The 12,875-nt window shown below is 39.5% G+C and overlaps 1 non-coding gene across 1 annotated transcript; it reads left to right on the forward strand.

Moving 5' to 3' along the window:
• The first annotated feature begins 1,391 nt into the window (after positions 1–1,391).
• Positions 1,392–1,499, forward strand: LOC112798835 (small nucleolar RNA R71). The gene has a single exon (XR_003200432.1). It is a non-coding gene; the product is annotated as a small nucleolar RNA R71 (small nucleolar RNA).
• The last annotated feature ends 11,376 nt before the right edge of the window (positions 1,500–12,875 follow it).

Below are 12,875 nucleotides of genomic sequence, written 5' to 3' on the forward strand. Positions count from 1 at the left end.
ATGCATTTATCCTCCTCCTTCCTAGTGTCTAAGATTATGAAATCAGTAGGGATGTAAAGGCCTTTAACCTTTACTAACACGTCCTCTACCATTCCATAAGCTTGTCTTATTGACTTGTCTGCCATCTCTAATGAGAATGTGGCAGCCTGTACCTCAAAGATCCCTAGTTTCTCCATTACAGAGAGTGGCATAAGATTTATACCTGATCCCAGGTCACACAAAGCCTTTTCAAAGGTCATGGTGCCTATGGTACAGGGTATTAAGAATTTACCAGGATCTTGTTTCTTTTGAGGTAAAGTTTGCTGAACACATGTATCTAGTTCACTAATGAGCAAGGGAGGTGCATCTTCCCAAGTCTCATTACCAAACAACTTGGCATTCAGCTTCATGATGGCTCATAGATATTGAGCAACTTGCTCTTCAGTTACATCTTCATCCTCTTCAGAGGAAAGATAGAGTTCAGAGCTCATGAATGGCAGAAGAAGGTTCAATGGAATCTCTATGGTTTCTATATGAGCCTCAGATTCCTTTAGGTCCTCAATAGGGAACTCCTTTCTGTCTGGGGGACGTCCCATGAGGTCTTCCTCATTGGGATTCACGTCGTCCCCTTCCTCCTTGGATTCGGCCATATAGACAATATCAATGGCCTTGCACTCTCTTTTTGGATTCTCTTCTGTATTGCTTGGGAGAGTACTAGGAGGAGTTTCAGTGATTTTCTTACTCAGCTGGCCCGCCTGTGCCTCCAAATTTCTAATGGAGGACCTTGTTTCAGTCATGAAACTTAAAGTAGCCTTAGACAGATCAGAGACTATATTTGCTAAGTTAGAGGGACTCTACTCAAAATTTTCTGTCTGTTGCTGAGAAGATGATGGAAAAGGCTTGCTATTGCTGAGCCTGTTTCTTCCACCATTGTTAAAGCCTTGTTGAGGCTTTTGTTGATCCTTCCATGAGAAATTTGGATGATTTCTCCATGAGGAATTATAGGTCTTCCCATAGGGTTCACCCATGTAATTTACCTCTACCATTGCATGGTTCTCAGGATCACAAGCTTCTTCTTCAGAAGATGCCTCTTTAGTACTGTTGGATGCATTTTGCCATCCATTCAGACTCTGAGAGATCATGTTGACTTGTTGAGTCAACATTTTGTTATAAGCCAATATGGCATTCAGAGCATCAATTTCAAGAACTCCCTTCCTCCGAGGTGTCCCATTACTCACAGGATTCCTCTCAGAGGTGTACATGAATTGGTTATTTGTAACCATGTCAATGAGTTCTTGAGCTTCTGCAGGCATTTTCTTTAGGTGAATGGATCCACCTGTAGAATGGTCCAGTAACATCTTAGAGAACTCAGATAGACCATAATAGAATATATCTAAAATGGTCCACTCTGAAAGCATGTCAGCAGGACACTTTTTGGTCAACTATTTGTATCATTCCCAAGCATCATGGATGGATTCACCATCTTTTTGTTTGAAGGTTTGAACATCCACTCTAAGCTTACTCAGCTTTTGAGGAGGAAAGAACTTAGCCAAGAAGGCCGTGACCAGCTTATCCCAGGAGTCCAGGCTATCTTTAGGTTGTGAGTCCAACCATGTTCTAGTTCTGTCTCTTATAGCAAAAGGGAAAAGCATGAGCCTGTAGACTTTAAGATCTACTCCATTAGTCTTAACAGTCTCACAGATCTGCAAGAACTCAGTTAAAAACTAATAGGGATCTTTTGATGGAAGTCCATGGAACTTGCAGTTCTGTTGCATTAGAGCAACTAGTTGAGGCTTCAGCTCAAAATTGTTTGCTCCAATGGCAGGGATTGAGATGCTTCTTCCATAAAAGTTGGAAGTAGGTGTAGTATAATCACCCAGCACCCTCCTTGTGCCTTCACCATTGTTATTGGGTTTGGCCATATCTCTCTCTTTTTCAAGATTCTCTGTAAGGTTTTCTCTGGATTGTTATGCTTTAGCTTCTCTTAGCTTCTTCTTTAGAGTCCTTTCAGGTTCAGGATCTACTTCAAATAGAATGTTCTTGTCCTTGCTCCTGCTCATATGAAAAAGGAGAGAATAGAAAATAAAGAGGAATCCTCTATGTCACATTATAGAGATTCCTTTATGTTAGTAGAAGAAAGAAAAGAATAGAAGAAGGATGAAAAAAATTCGAACACAGAGGAGAAGAGAGGGTCTGAATTTTTGATGAAGAGAAGAGTGTTAGTAAATGAATAAATAAATAGAAGGAGGTGAGAGAGAGGAGTTTTCGAAAATTATTTTTGAAAAATGGTTAGTGATTTTTGAAAATTAAAAGAAGAATTAAAATTAAAATTTGAAACAATTAGTTAATTAAAAGAATTTTGAAAAAGAGGGAAGTTATTTTTGAAAATTAGAGAGAGAAAAGTAGTTAGGTAGTTTTGAAAAAGATAAAAAACAAACAAAAAGTCAATTAGTTAGTTGAAAAAGATTTGAAAATCAATTTTGAAAAGATAAGAAGTTAGGAGAGATATTTTGAAATCAAATTTTTGAAAAGATATTATTGAAATTTGTTTTGAAAAAGATTTAATTTTTTAAATTAAAATTGATTACTTGACTAACAACAAACTAAAAGATATGATTCTAGAATTTAAAGATTGAACCATTTCTTTACAAGAAAGTAACAAACTTCAAATTTTTGAATCAATCACATTAATTATTAGTAAAGTTTTCGAAAATTTGAAATGAAATTAAGAAAAAGATTTTGAAAAATCAATTTTAAAAATTTCGAAAATAATAAAATAAAAAAAATGAAAAAGATTTAATTTTTCAAAAGTATTTTGAAAAGTTAGGATTTTTAAAATTAACATCTTGACTTGACTAACAAGAAACAAGTTATTTTTAAAAATTTTTGACTAAGTCAACCCCAAGATTTTGAAATTTAAGAGAGAAATAAAGAAAAGATATTTTTTATTTTTTTTTGAATTTTTAATGATGAGAGAGAAAAACACAAGTTGTAACGTGTTTTTGGCGTTTAACTCTAGTTTGTGACGTATTTTTGGCGTTTTACTCTAGAATGCAGCATAGAACTGGCATTGAACGCCAGTTTGCATCATCTAAACTCGAACAAAGTATAGACTATTATATATTTCTGGAAAGCTCTGGATGTCTACTTTCCAACGCCATAGAGAGCGCGCCATTTGGAGTTCTGTAGCTCCAGAAAATCCATTTCGAGTGCAGGAAGGGCAGAATCCAACAACATTAGCAGTCCTTTTTCAGCCTGAATCAGATTTTTGCTCAGGTCACTTAATTTCAGCCAGAAAATACCTGAAATTATAGAAAAACACACAAACTCATAGTAAAGTCCAGAAATGTGAATTTTGCATAAAAACTAATGAAAACATCCCTAAAAGTAGCTAGATCTTACTAAAAATCACCTAAAAACAATGCCAAAAAGCGTATAAATTATCCACTCATCACCCTCCTATCCATTAATGCTCAAAGCCTTGGATCCTTTTTTTCGCAAGCTTTGTGTTTTTCACTGTTTTTTCTTTCTTCAGGAATCAATTTTATGATTTTTCAGATTATCAATAACATTTCTCTTTTTTTCATCATTCTTTCAAGAGCCAACAATTTTAACATTCATAAACTTCACTATAAAAAATATGCATTATTCATGTCATGCATTTAGAATCACAGAAAACACCACCACATTTAAGTAAATAAGATTATTCTTCAATATAAAATCACTTTCTCATGCAATACATCACTTCTGTATTTTTTATTTGAATTCAAGCTCAGTGAGTAATACATGAGACATCTTTTCAGAATCGAAGCAACTAAGAGAAAGCTAAACTAGTCCTAGGATTCTAACTAATAAAGGATTATGCAACAAACAAAGAAAAATAGCAAAAAACCGGAACATAACATAGAAAAATAGGGGAGGAATAAAAAATGAAAGGAACTCAACCACCTTAGTTATCCCAGCGATCACTTTATACTTCAGGTTGTGCTCCTCAGTGAAGATGATTCGCCTCCCTTTTGGTGCCATAGGAATAAACAGAAAAACCCTTAAGCGAAGCGTCAACACCAAACTTTAAGGTTTGCTTGTCCTTAAGCAAAGAAGAACTGAAAATAGAAAGAGACAAATATTATGATGAAAGAAAAAAAGAAAAGGATAAAAGAACAAGAGAGAATTAGGATTGGGAGAGGGGGAAAGAAAATTAAAACTGGGCGGCAAACTAGTGTAGTTGTGCGGCGCAGGCAACGCGTACGCGTGGGTCGGGTCGCGGAATTTCCTTAATGACGCGTAAGTGTCAGGCACGCGTCCGCGTGCCCTGGGTTTTGCACGATTCTCCCGAAGCCAGCCACGTGCACGCACAACTCTCTGTTCGCATGGCTAGGGAACCAATATTGGCATACGACGCATTTGCGTCATGCACGCACACGCGTGGATGGCCGTTTGGTCCAATGACGCGCACGCGTCAGTGACGCGTCCGCGTGACAAAATTTGTGCATCTATCATACTTTCTACCCCGAGCCAGCATAACTCTCTACCCAAACACTGTTTTATGTTGATTTTCCAGGTCACACGTACGCGTCGCTGACGTGCCCGCGTGGAGTGCCAAAATCATGAATGACACGCACGCGTGGGGTACGCATACACGTGGGCTTGTTTGTGCGAAAGGCTTCATTCTGGCGCCACTCCCGCGCAACTCTCTGGTCATTTTTATTTTTTATGCACACCCATCTGACGTGTAAGCGTCAGATGCTCTCTCTTTTTCTCTCTCTCTCTCTTTTTTTCCGGTTCTTGTTCTAAAATAGCTGCATGATCAGAAAATTAGTACGAACTCAATAAAAATTAAATAAGTAAGAAAACTACTACTACGCAAAAATAACTAAGGATGAAAAGGAATGATCATACCATAGTGGGTTGTCTCCCACCAAGCACTTTTAGTTAAAGTCCTTAAGTTGGACATGTGGTGAGCTCCTTGTCATGGTGGCTTGTGCTTGTACTGATCTAGGAATCTCCACCAATGTTTGTAATTCCAATGGCTACCGGGATCTCAAACTAGGCACTTAACGCCTTCGAGCAAGTTGAAGCAAGTGGCAAGGCCCCAAGAGTGTTTATTGTGGGAATGAATCCCAGGGTCCCAAACCTTACTTTTACACCCGTCTTCTTGTGGATCACCAATGTTGCCACCGGGTGGCAAGTAATCTGAATTCACACAAAGACATCCAAAAACCTTCTAAACCCATTCAATTGAGCTCTACACCAATCCTTGCATTTCAATTTGGAGCATGTAACCATATTGATCCTTGCTTGACAACTCTTACCATTAACCATCTTCCTCATACTCTTAATGCTACAAAGAGCTCTAAGTTGACCATCTGTCTCCAGTAGCCCATATTCAAGTGGGAAAGCAAAGGTTAAGGATAGGAATTTTACCCACTTGAACATTGTATTGGATGGTGATGGCTTTGGAAGAGGTCTTGCAAGCTTCACTCCCTTGTGTTCTTCCTTGAATTCTTCTACCTCTTTGCAAGTTTCCTCAATTTCAACCTCTTCCTCTTGGTAGCTTTCTTCTAATTCAATCTCTTCTTCATTGCTTACCAAAGGCATGGGAAGTTGTGCATCTTCCTCTTCTTCCATATCTGAGGGTGGAAAGTTATCTAATTCACTGGAGTGTAAACTCCTTTGATTGGTTTCCTCACTTTCTTCCATAGGATCTTGCATTGTATCTCTTGGAAAGGAATTTGCTTGTTCCCCTTCCTGGTTCTTAATCATCTTCTGCACATAATTCTCTATATTTTTTACACTCGTCTTTATATCATGTAGGAATTCTTTCATGAAGAGCTCAAGATCTGATGGTATTTAAGATGAATAAGGAGATTGTGGCCCTTGATATAAATAAGAAGGAAATGATGGTTCTTGATATGAATAGGGAGATGGTGGCTCTTGGTATGGGTAGAAAGATGATGGTTCTTGATATGGATAGAAAGATGATGGTTCTTGATATGAATATGGAAGTGGTGGCTCTTGATAGTTGGAACATGGAGCATTGAAGTCTCTTTGGTTTTGACCTTGCCAACTGATGACTTGCATCATCTACCATTCTTTCTTGCATAAAGAAGACCATAAAAGAGCATAAATCTCATTTGATTAGTACAATTCATGCATTATTTGATGAATATTATGGTACACTACTTTGACATGAGTTGTGCTGAATTTTTGGTGAAAAAGGCATCAAAAATGGGAAGAAGACAAATAAGAAGCTGGGCGTGTGAAACTGGCGTGCCACTTGGAGTAAATGCCACAAAAATGCACTGGCGTGGCACGCCATGAGCTAAGCGTGGAACGCCAGTACTAAATTCCAAAGGGGAAATCCAAGCATGCATGTGGGCGTGGCATGCTAGTACAAAATTTCGGAGAGCAAAATAGAGGACACAAAAGGGGCGTGGCATGCCAGGTTGGGCGTGGCACGCCTGACTCATCAACTACTATGCGCGTGCCACTTGAGCAAAGGGGTGTGGCACGCCAACTCACCATCTCAAGAAGAACTTCCACTATGGCGTGCCACTTGGTGTCGAAGGCATGGCACGCCAGCTCCAATAAGTCACTTGGGCGTGCCACTTGAGGACCCAGGCGTGGCACGCCAAGCTTGAAGAGTGCACAAATGCATGGGCATGCCACTTGAGCAGCATGGCGTGGCACGCTGGTACAATGATCTAGAGAAGGGGCTAAAGGCAATTGAAGACTTGGCATGCCACTTAAAGTCGAAGGCGTGGCACGCCAACCTCTCAACCTCACTTAGGCGTGCCACTTGAGCAACCAGGCGTGGCACGCTAATGCACAAAGATAACAAAAGCAAGGACTAGGCGTGCCACTTGGTGTCGAAGGCGTGGCACGCCAACCCGAGCATGTCACTATGGCGTGCTACTTGAAGGCCGAGGCGTGGCATGCCAACTACTGGAACAAGACAAGATCATGGGTGTGGCACGCCAACCTTCAGGCGTGGCACGCTGGTACAAGTTTCTAGAGAGGACGAAAGAGGCCAACTACATGGGGCGTGCCACTTGGTATCGAAGGTGTGGCACGCCACTCACTATTCTTCACTTAGACGTGCCACTTGAGCAACCAGGCGTGGCACGACAAGTCATTCAGAGGGCAAAGAAGCATTGTGGCATGCCACTTGAGTTCATGGCGTAGCACGCCAAACAGAGGAACCACTCACTCACAAAGGAGCATGGCACGCCAGACCTTGGGCGTGCCACGCTAGTTCAAGTTTCTAGAGGCAAAGGAAAGTGAAAAAAGTAAAGGGTGTGCCACTTGAGCTCGAAGGCGTGGCACGCCAACACAAGAATTCCACTATGTCGTGCCACTTAAGTTCGAAGGCATGGCACGCCAAGGTTGACAAGGGGCTGAGCATGCCACTTGAAGGATTGGGCATGGCACACCAAGCTAGAAATGAAGGGCACGTGACACGCCAGTAAAGCGCCAGCCACACGCCAGCTGGGAAGTCACGCTTATTGAGTGTTTTCTTTTCCCTTCAAAATGTAATTTTCCCTTTTCACTTTTGTAATTCTTTTATTTTACTAGGAGTAGTATAAATACCCCCAAAGAGTACTAAAGAGGGGTTAAGCAGTTAGTTTTAGATCCACTTTTACACTTCACTTTTGAGTACTTTTCGAGCTATGAGTAGCTAACTTCCCTCTCATTGAGAGAGGGAGCTCTGTTGTACTTGATGGATTGATAATAGTGAAATTCTTCTTTTCTTCATCTTCTGTTTGATTTGCTAGAAGGAATTTCGTTTTTAATGCTTAGTGTTCAATTATCTTGGGAAAGAGATTGAATGCAATTGGGTTTCATGGGAACCTTGGGAAAGGAAACATGAAACCATGCTTGGAATCCCTTCTCACACTTGAGTAGATTCTGGGTTTTGGTGTTTGGATACGTGACATATAATCCTCCCCCTACCTGGACCTATAAGGGTGTGTGGTATAATCAGGGACCAAGCTAGCATATCTCTCTTCATGAGCCATTAGACCAATGAATTGGCTATTGATCAAGATCTGAGAGATTGAGTCACCAAGGGATTAGGGCTCAATCAATCATGATTGCCAAGAGGTCAATGAGTTACATGATTGAAGATGATATAAGCTAGATTTGATCCAAAGAGACAACATCTCCCAATCTCAATGAACTTCCCCATTCTTATCTATCCATTTCTTTACTGCTTAATTTTTACATTCAGCAATTCTCCACTCCCATTTACATTCAAGTCATTTATGATTCAGCACTTTACATTCTACAATTTCCATTTCTGCACTTTCTTGCTTTTGTTTATATTCTAGTCATTTACATTTATGTCATTTACAATTCTGCACTTCAAAATCTTATTGATCCGCTTGACTAATTCATCAATCAATTAAAACTGCTTGAATTTGCCGATCTCTGTGGATACGATCCCACTCCTAGTGGGTTATTACTTGGCAATAATTTTGGTGCACTTGCCAAAAGAACTAATTCACTAATTTTTGAAATGGGTAGTGAATTCTGGTCATCAAGTTTTATGGCGCTGTTGCCGGGGATTGGATTAAATTTGACAGTGATTAAATTGATTGGAGAGCTAGATTAAGCAATTTAAATTCCTTGTTATTTTAATTTCTTTTATTTAGCATTTTTTATTTTATTTTGAGCTCTATTTCCTTCTTCCTTGATTATCTTATTTAGTATCCATATTTTCACTCTTCTAACTGTTTGATCAATTGCACCACTCACACTAACAACTACTCTAACAAAAGTAATTTCTTCATCCATTTTCTTTCTTATTTTTTTTGCCTTGATTGGTTGTATGACAGGTAGGAGAAGCGGGGCTTCAACTTCCTTTGATTTTGAACCTGAGAGGACATTCCTTAAATTAAGGAGGGAAGCAAGAGGGAAGAGAGTCGTTGGTGCTGAGGAAGAGAAAGAGTATTTTGAAGCAAACATGGAGGAGAATATGGAGAATCACCATGAGGAAGAAGTTCATAACCATGCCAGAGAAGGCCCAGTCAATCATGATGGGCAAAAAAGGAGAGTCTTAGGCTCCTACATCAACCCAAATCCAGGAAATTGTGGCAGCAGCATCATAAAGCCAACAATTCATGCCAATAATTTTGAGATGAAGCCTCAGCTCATCACACTTGTCCAGAATAATTTCTCATATGGAGGAAGTGCACAAGAAGACCCTAATCAAAATCTCAGCACATTCTTGAGGATATGTGATACTGTAAAGTCCAATGGGGTACACCCTGACATCTACAAACTACTCTTGCTCCCTTTCTCACTCAGAGATAAGGCAGCAAAGTGGTTGGAATCATTCCCCAAGGACAGCCTAAGTACATGGGAGGAGGTCGTGAACAGATTCCTTGCAAGATTTTACCCTCCGCAAAGAATCGACGTGTACGCATACAGCACGCGTACGCGTGGGTCGCATAAAGTTCAAGCGACGCGTAAGCGTCTTGGACGCGTCCGCGTGCTTTTAGTTTGTGCGAATTGCGCGAAGGCAGCTAATGAGCGGATAATTTGTACGCTTTTTGGCATTGTTTTTAGTATGTTTTTAGTATGTTCTAGTTAGTTTTTAGTATATTTTTATTAGTTTTTAGCTAAAAATCACTTTTCTGGACTTTACTATGAGTTTGTGTATTTTTCTGTGATTTCAGGTATTTTCTGGCTGAAATTGAGGGACCTGAGCAAAAATCTGATTCAGAGACTAAAAAGGACTGCAGATGCTGATGGATTCTGACCTCCCTACACTCGAAGTGGATTTTCTGGAGCTACAGAAGTCCAATTGGCGCGTTCTCAACGGCGTTGGAAAGTAGACATCCTGGGATTTCCAGCAATATATAATAGTCCATACTTTGCCCAAGATTTGATGGCCCAAACCGGCGTTCAAAGTCACCATCAGAATTCCCAGCGTTAAACGCCGGAACTAGCACCAAAGTGGGAGTTAAACGCCCAAACTGGCACAAAAGCTGGTGTTTAACTCCAAGAGAAGTCTCTACACGAAAATGCTTCAATGCTCAGCCCAATCACACACCAAGTGGGCCCGGAAGTGGATTTTTATGTCATTTACTCATCTTTGTAAACCTTAGGCTACTAGTTCTTTATAAATAGGACCTTTTGCTATTGTATTTTCATCTTGGTAGCTATCTTTATTCTTATGCTATCTTAGATCATTGGGAGGCTGGCCTCACGGCCATGCCTAGACCTTGTTCTTATGTATTTTCAACGGTGGAGTTTCTACACACCATAGATTAAGGTGTGGAGCTCTGCTGTACCTCGAGTATTAATGCAATTACTATTGTTCTTCTATTCAATTCAGCCTATTCTTGTTCTAAGATATTCATTTGCACCCAAGAACATGATGAATGTGATGATTATGTGACACTCATCATCATTCTCACTTATGAACGAGTGCCTGACAACCACTTCTGTTCTACAAGCAAACAAGGCTGGAATGTTTATCTCTTGGATCCCTTAATCGGAATCTTCGTGGTATAAGCTAGAATTGATGGCGGCATTCAAGAGAATCCGGAAGGTCTAAACCTTGTCTGTGGTATTCTGAGTAGGATTCAATGATTGAATGATTGTGACGAGCTTCAAACTCGCGATTGTGGGACGTTAGTGACAGACGCAAAAGAATCACTGGATTCTATTCCGACATGATCGAGAACCGACAGCTGAATAGCCGTGCCGTGACAGGGTGCGTTGAACATTTTCACTGAGAGGATGGGAGGTAGCCACTGACAACGGTGAAACCCTACATACAGCTTGCCATGGAAAGGAGTAAGAAGGATTGGATGAAGACAGTAGGAAAGCAGAGAGACGGAAGGAACACAGCATCTCCATACGCTTATCTGAAATTCCCACCAATGAATTGCATAAGTATCTCTATCTTTATCTTTATGTTTTATTCATCATCCATAACCATTTGAGTTTGCCTGACTAAGATTTACAAGGTGACCATAGCTTGCTTCATACCAACAATCTCTGTGGGATCGACCCTTACTCGCATAAGGTTTATTACTTGGACGGCCCAGTACACTTGCTGGTTAGTTGTGCGAAGTGGTGTTTATGCCATGGTATTGAACACCAAGTTTTTGGATTCATCACCGGGGATTATTTGAGTTGTGAAAAGAAGAGATCACAATTTCGTGCACCAGTAGCTCCGCACACACACAACTCTTGGTTAGTGTCAGCAGTATAAAAACTGCTAAGTTTGGTGTCTCATATGTGTCTCATATGCATTCTCATTTTGTTAGTATACAAACTCTTGACTTGAGTGTTTATGTGTCTCATATGCATTCTCATTTTGTTAGTGTCAGCAGTATACAAACTGCTAAGTTTGGTGTCTTGCATGCATTGTTTACTTGATTTTTGTTGCATTTTTTATTATTCCTCATTATTAAAAATCCAAAAATAATTTTAATTTGTGTCTTTTCAAGTCAATAATACAGAGAATTGAAGATTCAGAACATACTGCAGAGGAATTACACAGAAAAAGCTGGGCGTTCAAAATGCCCAGTGAGGAAGGCAAACTGGCGTTTAAACGCCAGCCAGGGTGCCTGGCTGGGCGTTTAACTTCCAAAAGGGTAGTGGTTTGGGCGTTAAACGCCAGAATGTGCACCATTCTGGGCGTTTAACGCCAGGATGGCACAAGAAGGAAGATTTTGTTTTTAATGCAATTTTTTTTCAAGTTTTCAAAATCTTTTCAAAATCAAATCTTTTTCAAATCAAATCTTTTCAATCAAATCTTTTTCAAAATCAATTTCTTTCCATTTTCAAAAATACTTGCTATCAATTAATGATTTGATTCAACATTTCAAGTATGTTGCCTTTTCTGTTGAGAAAGGTTTAATGTTTGAATCATATCTTTTCTTGTTAGCCAAGTTATTAATTTTTAAAATCAAATCTTTTTAAAATGTTTTTCAAATCATATCTTCTCAATCACATCTTTTTAAAACCAATCATATCTTCTTAACCACATCTTTTTCAAAATAGTTTTCAATTAAATCTTTTTGATTTCTAATTTCAAAATCTTTTTCAAAAATCACTTTACTTCTTTTTCAATCTTGGTTTTTGAAAATCAATTGAAGTTTTTCAAAATGTTTTTAAAATCTTTTTAAATTATTTTCGAAAATTTCTTCCCCTCTTCTCACATCTTTCTATTTATGGACTAACACTATTCCTTAATGCACAATTCGAACTCCATCTTTCTTGATAAGTTCGAATTTTCTAACTCTTCCTTCCATTTTTCTTTTCCTCTGACACCTCAAGGAATCTCTATACTGTGACATAGAGGATTCCATATTTTCTTGTTCTCTTCTCTTTCATATGAGCAGGAGCAAAGACAAAGGCATTTTGTTGAGGCTGATCCTGAACCTAAAAGGACCTTGAAGCGAAAGCTAAGAGAAGCTAAGGCACAATTCTCTGTAGAGGACCTAACAGAAATCTTCAAAGAAGAAGAACCCATGGCAGCCGAAAACAACAACAATGCCAACAATGCAAGGAAGGTGCTGGGTGACTTTACTGCACCTACTCCCGATTTCTATGGGAGAAGCATCTCTATCCCTGCCATTGGAGCAAACAACTTTGAGCTTAAGCCTCAATTAGTTTCTCTAATGCAACAGAATTGCAAGTTCCATGGACTTCCATTGGAAGATCCTCATCAGTTTTTAGCTGAGTTCTTGCAAATCTGTGACACTGTCAAGACTAATGGGGTTGACCCTGAGGTCTACAGACTTATGCTATTCCCTTTTGTTGTAGGAGACAGAGCTAGAATATGGTTGGACTCACAACCTAAAGAAAGCCTGAACTCTTGGGAAAAGCTAGTCAATGCCTTCTTGGCAAAGTTCTTTCCACCTCAAAAATTGAGT

This window comes from Arachis hypogaea, chromosome 4 (assembly GCF_003086295.3).
Source record: "Arachis hypogaea cultivar Tifrunner chromosome 4, arahy.Tifrunner.gnm2.J5K5, whole genome shotgun sequence".
Taxonomy (NCBI): domain Eukaryota; kingdom Viridiplantae; phylum Streptophyta; class Magnoliopsida; order Fabales; family Fabaceae; genus Arachis; species Arachis hypogaea.